Raw genomic sequence first — 17975 nt, forward strand, 5'->3', positions numbered from 1 at the left:
GTGTGAAACTTCCCGCGCACCCCTGAAATACACGTACCCTCCTGAAATCGCGTGTGAAACTTCCCGCGCACCCCTGAAATACATGTACCCTGCTGAAATCGCGTGTGAAACTTCCCACGCACCCCTGAAATACACATACCCTGCTGAAATCGCGTGTGAAACTTCCTGCAAACCCCTGAAATACACGTACCCCGCTCGCACAGGGCCAATCGCATGTGAAACTTCCCGCAAACCCCAGTAATACACGTACCCTGCTGAAATCGCATGTGAAACTTCCTGCGCACCCCTGAAATACACGTACCCTGCTGAAATCGCGTGTGAAACTCCCCGCGCACCCCTGAAATACACGTACCCTGCTGAAATCGCGTGTGAAACTTCCCGCGCACCCCTGAAATACACGTACCCTGCTGGAATCGCGTGTGAAACTTCCAGCGAACCCCAGTAATACATGTACCCTGCTGAAATCGCGTGTGAAACTTCCTGCGCACCCCTGAAATACACGTAACCTGCTGAAATCGCGTGTGATACTTCCCGCGCACCCCTGTAATACACGTATCCCGCTTGCCGTGCTGGTACTGGGTTAGCGCAGCCCTTTGCGCTGGATTGGGAATTTTGATGGCTTTTCCCTGCGCGAGGGGCGTTCTTGGGGGCATAACTGGCGTTGCTGCAGGGTCGCTGCGCCACTGTGCGCCGCGGCTGGTTTTGGTAGCTGAAATCCATAAATACGCTGTGCGTGGAAATGGATTTTAGCGCACGCGGCTGGCGCAGGGATTCGCTCGCGCACACTTGTGCACTAAATTGTATGAATTACCCCCTCAGTGTCATCCCTGGTAAAAGACATGAAAATGTTTAAGCCCAAATGTGATGATTTAGAATCCCGATCCAGGTGGAACAACATCAGGATAGTGGGAGTGCCGGAAGATGCCCTGACAGGGGGTATGGAACAGGCAGCCGAGAACCTGCTTAGGAAACTCTTGGGATCACCGGCCTTGTCCCCCTTCTTTGCAATTGAACGGGCACATCGAGCCCTATGTCCGCAGCCAAAGCACAGTTACATTCTGCAAGCTATTATAGCTAAGGTTCTTAGCTATCGGGACAGGGGCCATCTCCGTCTTGCAAGGGAAAAAAGGAACTACACCTGGGCTCCCAAGTAATCAGACTTTTTCCGGATTTCTCCATATCAGTACAAAATTAACAATGCCAGTTCATCGGTGTTAAGAAACTGATCCGCAGCCGCAACATTCAATATGCCATGCTATTCCCGGCTAGACTGAAATTCCATTTAGTGGTAAGCTCTATTTCTTTACGGTTCCTGATGAAGCGGTCAAGTTCATAGAGGCGCAAATCCCGATGCCGGATGGCCCTGAGCATGCTGATGATGATCCACCACCAAACTGATGTGACACTCATAGACCGCACCATGTATCCTATTAAGCCTGTGATGATATAGTTAACATAAGTCACCCCACCACATTAAGGTTTTTGTTTCCTTGAAAGGTATGGTATTATGTTGCATTTACATAGCGGGTCTCAGTGCCGACAGCTTACCCCACAGCAGTTGCTAACTTTATGCTGTTTCAGGAGAATAGGGGAAGGCCAAGTTGTGGCAGGCCAACCAAAGAGGAGGAGGGTGGGAGGGGCTGTGAAGGAGGGTAGGGGTGTGGGAAGCTAGCTGATTGTTCTGAGGTCAAGCAAACAGATGGATGCTTTATACGGAACCAAGCCTAGCGAATCTGGAAAAATGTAAAAATGTTTGGCAGCAGAGTGCATGCTTAAGAAGGTTCATACTGGTAAAACAGGCGTAATATCCGCTGAGTTGGGAGTGGAACTGGTAGATGCTGTATATGGTACATGATGGATACGAAGCTAATGTTTGGAATGTTAGAGGGCTGGATAACTATACGAAGTCATGTAAAATCATGGCAAACACCCTTAGGCATGACATTAAGTTCATATTCATACAGGAGACACATGCCAAGAGGGCTTCTCCAACTGGTATAGCCCTGATCTGGGGGGCAAACAAATATTTTACCAACTATTTGGCCCAGGCCAGAGGTGTCATGATAATGAATCACAAATCTGTTAAGTTTACTCTGAAAAGGAGCTACATCGACCCAGACGGTACATATGTCATACTACATTGTATTATTGCTGGTGCTGAATACCTGTTGGTTTATACGTACTGTCCTAATGTTGATACTCCCAAATTCTATGACAATGTGGCATCCATACTGATGGGATTTATCGGGATTCCAATTATATATGTGGAGGGACATACATCTGATACTTGATACAGCGTGGGATAGAACCGGGACAGCCCCAAGATCCCTATCACGAGCGACCTGCAAGCTGCTATTGCACATGGAATCATTTGGTTTACGTGATGTGTGGAGAGCACTTCATGACCAGGAAAAGCAATACACGTACTATTCCTCGTTCACAACAGCACATCGCGAATAGATCTGTTCTTGGTGTCGAGCTCCTTGATGGGGAGGATCGGGAGTGCTGAGATACAGCCTGCACCTTATCTGATCCTTCACCAGTAATATTAACATTGGTTCTCGGATCGTGTTCTGCACCCCGAAACGCCTGCCGATTTAAGTCTCAGGCACTCCTGGATACTGTGTACAAAGCTGAGATTCGGTCGGATATTGACACATACTTTGATTGCAATCAACCTGGCGCCACCTCTGCAGGGGTAAGATGGGAAGCCTTTAGGTGTATATACGGGGCATGTCCATATCCAGGGAGTGGGCCTGTCCTGGGAGGATAACTCAGGGGCAACGTGCTCGCCTTGGAAGCAAGATGACACAGAGCAACACAGGTTCGGTCCCCGGGCCCGCGCTTAGAAACCTCGGGGTGTTAAGCGTGTTATAAATAACAAGCAACTAGAACACGAATACTTAACCTCACCTAGCCCAAAAGTATTGGAAAATATCCAAACTGAATTGGAGCTCTTTTAAACGCACGCACTTAGGGAAGTACGATACTTAATACGCCCACAGGCGGCTAGAAGATACAGCGCGAGTGAAAGGTCGGGTAGAACGCTAGCTAGAGTAGCCAGATCGGAAGGTGGACCTGTGCAAGTAGATTGCATCATACACGAGAAGGGATCCACCCAGTGGGCGGGTCCTAAACGTGTTCTCTAGATTCTACAGCACTCTGTATGCGGCAGACCCACCGCATGATGTAAACACTGTGCAATCCCTATTTGAGAGGATTCCCATTTCATGCTTGAGCTCTCAGACTAGGGAAGGAATCCGATTTGAGAATCCGATTTCACTGTAAGAAATAGTGAACGTAATATCAGAACTCTCAAAAGGTAAACCTCCAGTACCTGACGGGCTTACCCCCGAGTTTTACCAAGAATATGCAGCCCCACCCTCCTCATGTTTACTCGAGGTATGGAATGAATCACTTCATAACTCCATCCTTCCTGCCACTCTGAGAGATGCCACTATAACTGTCCTCCTGAAGCACGGGAAACCGAGCAATGAATGTGAGTCCTACAGGCCATTGTCCCTTATGAATATAGACACAAAAATCTTTGCGAAAGTACTGGCAAATATCGCTCATACCCTATATAATACATGACGATCAGGCATGCTTTTTTCCGGTAGATCGACGTCCTTGAATATCAGAACACTCTTTAATGTGATGCCCAGGATAGATTCTGAGGCAGATGCAGTGGCAGTCACATTGGATGCCCAGAAGGCTTTTGACATGGTCTCATAGCAATACATTTGGGAGGTCTTGGGAAGGATGGGATTTGGCCCCGATATGATCAAATATATTAAGTTGCTATACACTTGCCCTACAGCCAGTGTATTGGTCAATTCTCACAGGTCACGATCATTTGCCTTGGGTAGAGGCATGCGACAGGGTTGCCCATTTTACCCCCTCCTTTTTGCATTGGTTATTGAACCTATGGCAGATATGATTAGAGCTTGCCACTTTCCTCAAGGCATCCGACTGAAGGACCAACTGGAGATAATATCATTATACACTGACGACGTACTGCTGTACGCCAGAGACCCTCAGGTGAACCTTGATCGTATCCTGAGGGACATAATTCAGATGGGGGCTTCTCCGGGTTTATGATTAATTATAGCAAATCTGAAATATTCCTGCTTACAGAAAATACCAGATGACCGACTAGTGAATTTCTGCTCTGTTGGTCTCCAGAGGGATTTAGATACTTAGGGGTAAAAGTCTCTGGGACGAAGGCAGCGTTATTAGCAGATAATTATGCAGCTATGGAAATCCATGTTGTAAATAAGTTAACTAGATGGCAATCACTCCCAATTACCATGGTGGGTAGACTATCCCTAACAAAGATGGTGTTAGTTCCGAAACTACTATATATTTTCGCAATTGTCCCTATCTGGCATGGGAAGACATATTTTGCATCATTGCATAGTCAGTGTGTGCAATTCGTGTGGCGTGTGGGAGCCGTGCGGAAGAAATGGATGTATAAGGCTCTTCCATTTGAGAGAGGACGCTTTACAGCCCCGGACCTCGAGTTATATTGGATGACAGCACAGGCCCAGTACGCTTTGTTCTGGTACGGCGATGTCCATCGACCACCACATGTCAAACTTGAGCAACTGGCATTCGGGGAGTCCAATCTCCAAACACTTATACTGGACCGCACCTACAGAGATGATCGCCCATTTGACCCTATTGCTGCCACGCTGCTAGCCTGGCACAAACTGCTGCAAGCGGACACCACTCTAGGTCCTTATTACAGATCTCTCCCCATGTGGAGTTTCCCGGGCCTAGAGCCCACATATGACCCGGAAATACTGACCCATTGGAGGGGGTTAGGCTATGAAACAATGACGGACATGTTCCTTGAAGGGAGGTTCATAACACCACAAACCTGGCAGGGGTAGGGGGGGAGGTGGGTCACTCTGGTTCTGGGCTGGAAATGCTACAGTACTATAGACTCCGTGCAGCAATTCGATCCTGATGGCCATGTTTTTCAACTGAACCCTTGGAAACGCCTGAGCTACAGTACATTACTAACGCATATGGCACACATGGGATAGTGTCATCTTTGTATGAGATGTTACTGCAGAAACAGCCAGACCTGACGGCAAGGGTGCAGGTTAAATGGACGGAGGATCTAGGGATAGACTTGCCGGATGCCCAGTGGAGATCTATGTGTTTGCATACATGCACTGTTTCTCTCAATTTCAGGTTTCTCTGTATACAGTATAAACTGCTGAATAGATTTTATTATACTCCCCAGAGGATCAATCACTTTGCCCGGAACATGCTCCATAAATGTCCCAGATGCCATTCCACTGAAGCTGATCACCTACACATGTTCTGGTCATGTACCTGCCTTCAGATCTTATGGGCCAGGGTTTTGTAAATGCTTAATGACATAGTCGGGACCCTTGCTGAACGCACGCATTAGGCATGCTTTTTGGAATATGGGATAATAACAGAAGCAAAACAAGGAGGGCATTTGGAAATATAAGCTGTATTGACGCCAAGAGATGTATACTCCAGTGTTGGAAACAAACCTCCACACCTACCTTTAGAATGTGGCTTACAGCACTCACTTGGACTCAAACGTGTGAGGAGGAATATCTGAATCTGGTACCTCTACCATCCCGCCCTAAGACGGTCTAGTCAGAATTTTGGTCATACCTGGCCTATCAATTGGGGGATGAAATGTTAAATGGTACAACGTCCAATCCATCTACTGTTACCTCTGAATCTGTATAAACGTTCCTATACTTTGACTGATATATGTAACTGAAACATTGCATTTATGAGCCTGTTCACAAGTCTGTAATGATACCAAGCGATGCACTCTGCCTTGTTTCTGCCAATAAATAAAAGGTACAAAAAAAATAATCAAGGATCTGCCTATCTACCTGAACAACAGTGTGACCCAAAAGGTCTGCACACGTTCGCTAAGATCCTCCTTTAGCACCTTCCTGAATGTTCCACGGTACAAAAGTAAATGGGCGGGAGGTTCTAGCTTCCCAGTAGCTGCACCAATGCCCTGGAACACTCTACCGGCCCATTTCAAGATAGTGATCAAAACCTGCCTCATTGATAAATTAGACTAAGGTTCTAAACAATGCTGTCTTTGCACTGAATATGTTGTATTAACTATATGTATGTACCATAACTCTAAGAGTGTTACCAGTCAAGCTTGAAGTAACCAACACTGTGACACCATTGGGTTTGGGCGTGTAACAATTACAATAAATAAATAAAAAATTGAAGAAATAAATCAAGGATAAAGAACAACTTGCATCCACTCTTACAAGCCTGGCTGGCCAGCGTACACTTTTATCTTGGAACAGGCGTGGACATATTCATTTATTCACTAATTTATCTCAAAGCTTGTCAACGCCTCATTCACGTCTGGCATTTGTCCACCAACCTAAAACAATCCTGGTTACTACCCTTGCACAAAAAGCAAACCCTAGACACACCTATACCCATGAACTACCATCCCATCACGACAGTACCTTTTCTTCTTAAAATTTTGGATAAGATTGCATACAACCAAATCCAACATTTTTTGGAACAGCATAAACTCTTAGGAAAATGCCAAACAGGATTCCGCCCCCAACACGGTACAGAGACCGCCCTCATTGACCTGAAAGCGCAAATAGATGAATTATGAGATAAAGGAAAAATGGCTCTGCTTCTGCTGCTGGATCTCTCAGCTGCCTTTGACCTTGTGGACCATGGGGTCCTCTGCAGCCACCTAGACTCAGCGCCACACTTTTCCAAAGAAGCCATAACCTGGATCAAGTCCTTCCTCTGCGACAGGACTATGAGGGTGTTCTCCCCTGTGGCAGCAGCCAACCCGATTCCCATCCTTTGTGGCGTTCCTCAGGGTTCCTGCATCTCCCCCACACTATACAACATATTTACCAAGCCCCTCTTTGATGATCTTGACCTTCTTGGTATCACCTACACTAACTATGCAGATGATACCCAGATTCTCCTCCCACTTTCTGGGGATTACAGCGAGGATTTGGCCTTGGTGAATAGGGTGTACATCATCATTCAGGCATGGATGGCAACCCACGGTCTATGCCTGAATGATGACAAAACAGAGCTCATCATCCTAGGAACCCACACTAACCTCAAAAAACTGAGCCAAGTCTACAGCTCATTTGAGATTGACGGTAATATTATCAGGGTATCCAAGGAAGTAAAGCCACTTGGATTTTACCTGGACTCCACCCTCTCCTTTGACAAACAGGTGAAAAATATGGCAGCTGCCACATCCTACACCTGTAAGCTCATCAGAGCTGGAAAACACTTCCTCTCAGACACCAACTGCATTATCTTAGCCAGAGCCTTGATTTTATCTAGGCTCGATTACTGTAACGCCCTCTACATTGGTGCTAGTAAATCCATCCTCCAAAGAATTCAAATCCTACAACGCCCTGCGAGCAGCTCTCAGTTTGTCCAAAAGATTGCACATATCCAGGATCAGACGCCATCACAACTGACTGTGCACCCAAAACAAAATCCACTTAAAAGTGGTATCATTGGTCCATAAAGCTTTGAGTAACACCGCCCCAAGTTACCTCATAGACAGATTCCAAAAGAGAAGCTCCACCCGCCCAGCACAAACCCGTAATACAAACAGCCTCATCATACCAAGATTCAGGCTAGCCAAGGCTGAGGGAGGTAGCTTCCAGGTATGAGCAGCCCAATTATGGAATGCACTGCCCCACCCTTTGCGGGAGGAGCAGCCATTCCTTAAATTTAGATCCAACTACATCAACCTGTTAAAAACTGCGTACCTCTAACCCTCCAGTTCTATACTACCTTATCCCTAGTCTGCCCATAACTGTTTTGCCTTTTACCCATGTGCACATCCTCACTCCTCTCCCCCAGACAGGTTATTGCATTTGTCCCTCCTGTGCTTGCCCTTGCTGTCCGCCTTGTATTTGTATATATCTTGTACAATTACTCAGCCTGATCACACATAGTCTGTAATTGCCTGTTTATACTGTAATTAACTGCCCATACTTTACTCTGTATGTATCTCGTAACTGTATTTAACCCTCGCATATCCTGTGCTGCTGCGCCCAGCTACCCTCATGTTTGGTGCGCATTATAAGTGAAGTAAACAAACAAAAAAACAAACAAACAAACAAACAAACTAATCCTACTGTGGGTAAAAAAGTTCCAGGCAATAGTTTCTCTACAAGAAACCTGGTTGAGGTCCCCTCCATCCATTGATGATTATGTTGTGAGTTATGTTGTGAGTTGCCCTTATGACAGCCCACTAACCCTTAAAAACTCATGTAAGGAAATGGTAGCTATTGGGTGTACAGACATTTGTTTTGGCATTTTGGCAACACATGTCAACATTTTGGGGAAAGGCTTTTTCCATTTCTTAATCATAAATGTTCTTTTGGCAAACATGTATTTATAGCTTGGAGGATGCTCTAGACCATATCACGTGTTGTGTCAATGATTGGAATGAGGTATATGTGGATGGTCACATCATCTTACCGGAAGATCTTAATTTTGATTGCATCAATTACTCCCCCTTGGTTGATAGTGATCAGATTAGGGACCAAGGAAAACAAAAACAATACAATTGTAGAATAAGGATTGAGGGTTTGCGAGGACTGGGTTTGTCCCCACTGAAAGGCATTGTTTTCAATAACATTCCTATTCAACCTACCTGGTCAAAAAGTCTTATCTGTTCGACTATTGACTATATTTCTGTTAGAAGATGGATGCTTGAAAAATGCATACTATTGGACATTGCTGCCACAAGTTTTAGTGACTATTCAAAGCTTGAGGTACAATTTGAAGTATGTCTGCTGAATGAAGATAACCGGGAGAATGGTCCTAAATATGTAACCATTAACACAGCAGGCAACGGGATATCTTGGAATCCTGGCTCTGCCTCTCAGGTGAACCTTTTGAACCTCCAGATTTCATCATCCCATGACTGAAAACATAACACCTTCACAGTGGAAAACTTTGAAGCATTTGTGAATAGTTTGATAAAGTCTACTTTGACAATGAAGAAACAAGGTGGGACTTCTAGAATTAAGAAACACCCCCACGTCTACAACAAGGAGGTAGCCTGCAGAAAAAGGAACATGATAAGGGACATAAGACAGACAAGGAATAGTTTGAACTATCATTCATGGTTAGGGGGCTATGATCAATGGGCCAGGCAGTCCAACAGGAACTGGCTCCGTAGTAATCTAGCCAGAAGGAGTCAGGAGGACTCTGAAGCTCTGTTGTCTATCCTAGGCAGTAAAAATGTGAAGGCTTTTGGAGGCTTATTAATGAATTAGATATCGCTCAGCCTACCAAACAAAAAAATGCAGTGTCTGAGAATGATTGGGTGCTTGACTTCCAAACTTTGTAGGCTGAGCCCAAAGGGAAGGTGTTTAGCCATAGTAATGAGCCTTATGGTAAAGTCATGAGTAGCATTTTAAATTTGAATGATGAGAGCGTACTTGGAGTAATTAACAAGATCAGTACCTCTCGTGATCCCGGCCCAAAAAAGCTCTCAAACATTTTATTTAAGTGCAAACCAGTAGCTTGGGCAATGGCATTGTCTTTCCTGTTCAAAAACGTGGTGAGGACCGAATCCTTCCCTAACTCCTGGTCATCGGCACACATCAAGCCCATGCACAAAAAGGCAGCCAGATCTGACCCCATAAACTATGGACCTTTTGCCATTTTAGATGCAGACAGTCAGGTGTCTGCTTTCATTTTATTAACGCATCTTGAACTGTGGGCAAATGAAACTGGGAGAATCCTCAAATGGCAGATTGCGTTCAGGAGACATATGGGCATCATTGAAGGGCCTAATGTTTGAATGCATACCACACCTTGCCTGGGGAGGTAAGTATGACTCAGGGTTCATCGCATCGATAGACCTTATGGCTTCCTTCGATGCTGTGGACCGAAACCTTTTGTGGTTCAAACTGATCATGCAGGGAATCCTGAATGGTTTTTTAAGGATAATAATCGGTATTTATGAAAATTCCAACATCCAAGTCTGATTGAATCACAATGGTTAACTTTCTTGCCAAATTCCTGCCTTTCGGGAGTCAGGCAGAGATGTGTTTTAGCGTGCTACCTTTTTAATTTGTATATGGCAGACATAGGTGATTATTTGAAGTATGCAGCGTTGGTAACCCCCAAATTGTACAACATGAGACCGCTGTGGGGACCTTATGCCGATGATATTTACATTTTTGACTGCAACCCTGTGGGCCTGCAAAGTCTGATTGATGGTTTTTCTGGCTTTGTGGATACACACTCCTTGGAGATCAATCCAGTAAAGACTAAAATCATTCTTCCTTTGGTGGATCAGGTCAAAGCTTGTGGAGACGGTTGATAGCTTCCTCTATCTGGGCTTCTTGATCACCTCCAAACCAGGAAAATGTATGTTACAAAGGTGACTTAAAAGTCGTGGTTCTGCCCTCGCAAACCAACTAAGCAGGGCAGACGCACGCTATGGTAAATTCTCCCTGCTGCCATGCACCCAGAATTATAAGAGGAAAAGTATTCCCAAGATCCTATACGGGATGGACGTGTATACTCGATCCATCCTAGAATATTTGCCTATTCTTGAGGCCCTGACTTGGAGGAGATAAGATATGAGTTGGATATTGTCTCAATTAAAGCACGAGCACACTGGAAATGCCTTTCTCTTCTAAGGAAGAGCTTGTGTTCCACTGAAGGTTCCTTGTGTGTAGACCTAAAGGTGATACTGCAGGAGAAAGGTTGTGGGTTAGTGCAGGACATCTACGACCTGTGCAGTGACCTTCTCATTAAATCTGACAGCTCACTGAACGAATTGATTGAAAATCCAACTAAAGCCAAACAGTCCTTTTTCAACCATGATTGGATTAATATCACAGAGGGTATTGTGAGGGGTCAGTAATGCGAGGCAAAAAACTGCTTGTATTTTTCTCAAGAATAGACATTTTATTAAAGAAAAGGTTTTCAAATACATTCTTGCTTGCCCTACCTAGTCTAAAGGTGTAGTGTCTCAGTCCTGGTATGGTAGACAGGATGGAGTGAAAACTCAGGAGCCGCAAAGTACAAAAGGTAAGTGATTTATTATAGTTACAGAGTATAGGCCAGAAGTAATGGGAAGGGCCAAAGGATAGGCATCCTTCTAATAGCATCTCCCATCCCGAATCCCCAACTGTAGTACCTGGAACCCTGAGGGAACACAAAGTTCCAACCTGACCAACATTCCATGGCTTGCATTGCCTTATGCACTGCAAGCCTACACTATACATACCCCTTCCGTATAAAGAAGGGGTCAACACACAGACTCGCATCATACCGGGCAGAATCCTTCAACAACCACATTTAACAACAACCTCCTAATAACAAACCACATTTGCAACCTTAAGAGCATATACCACAATCACACAACTAACGTTCAGACAAACACATAAACATACCACCACTTATCCAGGACTGCCAATCCCAGATATCAAACCTGCCATCTTCAAGCCCATTCCACCCCATACCACAATCAAAACCATCACAGCATATTCTCGTCTTACCACACCTGCCACACGGGGTCTCTGGTCTGCCAACCCCGAGCGCATTTGCGAGACATACTCGGATCACACACAAAATCACATTCCATACTGAATAACTGAAACATTCACAACCTTAATCAGCCAAACCAAACACATCAACCTGAACACCCACACCGGCTCCTGTCACCACCCGGATGAAAATTGAAACAACCACGTACAGCAGACTCACACCACCACAATGCTTCCCCAAAGAGCACAAGATGAGAAAGGACAGAAAAGCGACAAACAAAACAAAGAGCACATAGTAACCAATAACAGTGTTGAAGAAACAAAGAATCTAGAAACACAGGCACAGGTTAATTACTCCTGTGAAGTTTTAGAAGAAGCAATAAAAATGAAATAAAACATGCACATGCAAATGACCGGTAGACTGTTTGTATTTCGAGTGCACAAATATAGCACTCTCACCCTGCTCATTCATTTCTCACTTGGCCTTTCAATATATAATACGCAATCATACTCAACTCAAGTTTAAAAGCATATTCATAAGTGGCAAGGACGAGTATGCTCGTCCTTTTTGCCTAGACTTGCTTAATAGGCTGGCACTTAAGGGGTCATTGCCTCACCATCAACCATGGTGGCACATATATAATACTCATTTTCAATCGGGAATAACCTACTGATACCAGCAGTAATATAATACCATTAATGTAAGTTGAGTTCATATACTTATGCTTATAAACATGTCACATGACAGATACATATCCCCAGAACTTAAACAATGCAGATATCCCTTGCACTTAAATTGGGCACTTTAAAATGCACATGGGTAGTGCTGCTGTGCGCTTTACTACGCTTCCCTGCAAATGGTGGTGGTCATCAGGCACCACTCACAGAAAAGGACACGCTATGGCTAGATTAAATTTGCTTTAAGATGTGCGTAACATGCACTTAACACAGTTTCCCAGCAACCCACCCAACATGTGCCCAATTTCACTGATATTTCAATTACATCTCAAATCGTCACAATGTAACATTGCACATCACAAGTATGTAGTGCCTCATTCGTGCAAAATATCATTTCATTTGAATGTCCAACCTATTAAAAAAAACTTGTGTACATTTTAAATATATATATATATATTCAGTGAAAAAACTTTGTTAAAAGGGACGTTATGGTTAAGTTGCGCTACTAAAAACCTATGAAATTCAGTAAGAAAACATTGTTAAAGGGACGTTATGGTTCAAAGTAAAACCGAAAACCCCCTGAAATTCGGCAGTTATGGTAAGATAAGCAACCATAACTCGCGCCACCGTGCACTGCTAACACTAACACCCAGGACATCAAAGATGACATCACAAATGTCATTGATGACATCACTGATGACATCACATGTGCATTTACTTTTCATGAAAACTCTGTAGGAGGGATTCTTATAATGTTGACCAAAAAGTGTGAAGGATCATTTCAATAAATATCATGAGCTAATTAGTGCATTAAGCAATGCATTGATATAAATAGCATTCTATTATGAAGTTCTATCCAGTATACTAAGAAACTCATGCAGAAGCTTAGGCAGTCTGTGCAGTATACATGATAAAGGTGCAATATTCATAGTCTAACATTTAATAAGTAGCTAATAAAACCCACTTAATACATAATTACACTTAATACAGACAAAACACAAAGAGACAACAACACATACAAATATGAGTATACACAGGGACAGAGAAGTAAGCAAAAAAGCAGAAGTAGTAGCAGAAAGACTTCATAACCTAACTGATTATCTTTATGCAGAGAAATGATTGCTCTGTTTCAAAGGTGCTACTTACTGTATGTATGTGTATCAAATGATGTCAGTGAACCCTAAGGAAAGGAGTGTGAGTACAATGTATACAAATATGAGCATATACAGGGAAGGTATAGTAATAAAAATAAAACTATGAGAAAGTGCTGATAACTCTAATGATTATCTTCATGCACAGAAAGGATTGCTCTCTTTCAAGCCTGTGTCTTCCACTATATATATGTTTCATATGATATGACTTGACCCTAAGTCTACAAATATAGTACCTTTTCAATTTTTACTTCCTGACTGTTGCTGAAGAAAACTATGTGGCTTAGATATGTCAGTAAAGGAAAAAAAGGGAGAGCCAGCCATGTGATGTCATCAGTGATGTCATCAATGACATTTGTGATGTCATCTTTGATGTCCTGGGTGTTAGTGTTAGCAGTGCACGGTGGCGCGAGTTATGGTTGCTTATCTTACCATAACTGCCGAATTTCAGGGGTTTTTCGGTTTTACTTTGAACCATAACATCCCTTTAACAAAGTTTTTTTACTGAATTTCATAGGTTTTTAGTAGCGCAACTTAACCATAACGTCCCTTTTAACAAAGTTTTTTCACTGAATTTCATAGGTTTTTAGTAGCGCAACTTAACCATAACGTCCCTTTAACAAAGTTTTTTTACTGAACTTCATATGTTTTTAGTAGCACAACTTAACCATAATATCCCTGACTTTATATACATGTAACATAGAACATACTGAACCCCTAGCTAGTGATTTCCATGTCCGCGGACTACGCCATGTCCGCGGACATATCGAAAATCTGAGCGTGGTGAATGTAAATTTAAATAGTGTGCCCCATTTCCCCTTTGAGGTTGGCTCTGAAAAGAGCCGTTTTTTGGGGGGTTTTTTTGCAGATGCTTGACAGACACCTGTTATTTTGTATTTTTATGTTTCTATTTTTCTTACTTTACTCCTAAAATCTTCACATAACCTTCTCCAAAGCAACCCTTACATTCCAAAACAGAATGGCATTTCCCATAAAAGATAAGGAAATGCCATATTCTTTAAAATAAACAGCATTACTGGAATCAATATTCTCATTATTACAGAAGAACATACCAGCTCTAAGCATGAAGGCACACATGCCTCAGTTGATTACACACCTAGCATTGTTTTGCTGAGGACAAAAAACTGAACTATTGTCCCATATTGCCCTAGGTACTAATCCAGAAAAAATTACTTTGGCATTTGGAAGGCTGTTCATTACTGCTTGAACCAAGTGTTCCAAATCTGCCAACAAAGTAGGGGACTGACATAGCCCAAATGGAAAGCACCATAGTGCAAAACTACCACATGGGGACTGTTGATCCTGCCCATATCTTCACAAACTTGTACAATTCCCTGTACATTGCAATCAGGCACAGTGCTCCACACGATCTCCACTCCTTTAACATCAAAATTCTTTGCAACATGCCTGCTTTGAGCATACTGTTGTAAACCATGCTCAAACATATCTCCGAGCACCAACACCCTGACTTTCTCCACTTCTGCCATCTTCACTACACCCAGTCTCTTTGAACACAAATCCACAACCTCAACATCTGATTGGCTGATCCCTACAGTCTTCTTTCCATGCTGGATTTGCTGGAAAACCCTGGATGTAGCACGCCCTGTCTGCAGACCGCATAACTCTTAGACAGCCCTTCTACCATTTCCACTTAATTCTCTGTGCCATTCCCTCATTGGATACAGTTAACCAGGCACACAATACGGAGAACGTCCTCAGAACACCCCCATTTTCTTTATGTACGAACATTTCAGGACACCGCAAGTGTTCTTAGAACACTTTCAGCTTGACAACAAACAATACAGACAACGTCTGCAGGACAGCCCCTGCGAACATTCCAGGACCCCACGAGTCTTCTTAGAACACTTTCAACTTGACACCGAATCCATTCTGTTTATTTACGAACATTTCAGAACAGCCGTGTTGTCCGCAGAAAAATCGAACTCAACAAAAGTGTCTAGCACATAAAAAAAACAGAACATTGAACCTATCTCATACTCCCCCCACCCTCCCCAAACACTCTTACCCACCAACACACTCCACTAAATACAATTTTTAATCCAAGTTTCACTGCGCTGTCCGCGGTCGTCCGCGAATGCAAGATGGCGGGCGCCACAGAAAATCTGATGTGCTTCAGGCACCACGCCGTCCAATCTGTGAACACGTCGCATGTCCGCGGACATCACGCAAGCCGCTTGGCCAATCAGGGCACTGTCCGCGGAGCGAACCGGGAAGTCCGTCCGCGGAGCGAACAGAGACATCACTAATTTTTTTGCTTTACATTTTGCTCATTTTAAAAAAACTACTGGACGGATTAACACCAAATTTGCAAAAGCACGCTTTTGGGACCAAGTCCCTGCTCCTGCCGCAAATTTGGTGTAAATCCGTCCAGCGGTTTGGGCTGTAGGCGTGCGCAAAGTTTTTTCCCATTGTGTCTATGGGAAACACAAAAGTTTTGGGACTCCCCCTATAACTTTGACCCCCCTGGACCAAACCTCTCCAAACTTTGCAAAAAAATTCAGAGTGGGCAAAATACTTTTTTTTGCAAAGTTTGGTGAGGATTCGTCCAGAGGGAGCGAAGTTAAAAGCCACCCAAAAAATGCTCTTCCTATGGAAACACCAACGTACCCATAACTACATGGACGCTACCGCGTCCATGTAATATATATATGTATATATACACATATATATGTGTATATATATATATTCAGTGAAAAAATGTGTTAAAGGGACGTTATGGTTCAAAGTAAAACCGAAAACCCCCTGAAATTCTGCAGTTATGGTAATATAAGCAACCATAACTCGCGCCACCGTGCACTGCTAACACTAACACCCAGGACATCAAAGATGACATCTCAAATGTCATTGATGACATCACTGATGGCATCACATGTGTATTTACTTTTCATAAAAACTCTGTACAAGGGATTCTTATAATGCTGACCAAAAACTGTCAAGGATCATTGGGATAAATATCATGAGCTAATTAGTGCATTAAGCAATGCATTGATATAAATAGCATTCTATTATGAAGTTCTATCCAGTATACTAAGCTACTCATGCAGAAACATAGGCAGTGTGTGCAGCATACATGATGAAGGTGCCATATTCATAATCTTGCCATGTTGAATACTGAAATGATAACTGCTTTCTTATTAGAGTTTTGCGTACTGTGAAAAATGTAATAAGTAGATAATAAAACCCACTTAATACATAATTATTACAGACAAAACACAAAGAGACAACAACACATACAAATATGAGTATATACAGGGACAGTGAAGTAAACAAAAAAGCAGAAGTAGTAGCAGAAAGAGTTCATAACCTAACTGATTGTCTTTATGCAGAGAAACTATTGCTCTGTTTCAAAGCTGCTACTTACCATATGTATGTGTATCACATGATGTGACTGCACCCAAAGGAAAGGAGAGTGAGTATAATGTATACAAATATGAGCATATACAGGGAAGGTAGAGTAATAAAAATAAAACTATGATAAAGTGCTGATAACCCTAATGATTATCTTCATGCACAGAAATTATTGCTCTCTTTCAAGCCTGTTTCTTCCGCTAGGTATATGTTTCATATGATGTGACTTGACCCTAAGTCTACAAATATAGTACCTTTTCAATTTTTACTTCCTGACTGTTACTGAAGAAAGCTATGTGGCTTTGATATGTCAGTAAAGGATACAAAGGGAGAGCCAGCCATGTGATGTCATCAGTGATGTCATCAATGACATTTGTGATGTCATCTTTGATGTCCTGGGTGTTAGTGTTAGCAGTGCACGGTGGCGCGAGTTATGATTGCTTATGTTACTATAACTGCCGAATTTCAGGGGTTTTCGGTTTTACTTTGAACCATAACGTCCCTTAACAAAGTTTTTTCACTGAATGTCATAGGTTTTTAGTAGCGCAACTTAACCGTAACGTCCCTTTAACAAAGTTTTTTTACTGAATTTCATAGGTTTTTAGTAGCGCACCTTAACTATAACGTCCCTTTAACAAAGTTTTTTCACTGAATTTCATAGGTTTTTAGTAGGACAACTTAACCATAATATCCCTGACTTCATATACATGTAACATGGAACATACTAACCGCCTCGCAGTGATTTTTATGTCCTCGGACTACCGCCATGTCCGCGGAAATATCGAAAATCTGAGCGTGGTGAATGTAAATTTAAATAGTGTGCCCCATTTCCCCTTTGAAGTTGGCTCTGAAAAGAGGCGTTTGTTTTGTTTTTTTACAGATGCTTGACAGACACCTGTTATTTTGTATTTTTTTTCTTGTTTTTTTCTTACTTTACTCCTAAAATCTTCACATAACCTTCTCCAAATCAACCCTTACATTCCAAAATAGAAAGGCATTTCCCGTAAAAGATAAAGAAATGCCATCTTCTTTAAAATTAACAGCATTACTGGCATCAATATTCTCATTATTACAGAAGAACATACCAGCTCTAAGCATGAAGGCACACATGCCTCCGTTGATGACACACCTAGCAATGTTTTGCTGAGGACAAAAAACTGAACTATTGTCCCATATTGTCATGATGCCTGCCACCGGAAGACCAGACGAGGCC

Source organism: Ambystoma mexicanum, chromosome 3p (genome assembly GCF_040938575.1).
Source record: "Ambystoma mexicanum isolate Mex_15411 chromosome 3p, UKY_AmexF1_1, whole genome shotgun sequence".
Classification (NCBI taxonomy): Eukaryota; Metazoa; Chordata; class Amphibia; order Caudata; family Ambystomatidae; genus Ambystoma; species Ambystoma mexicanum.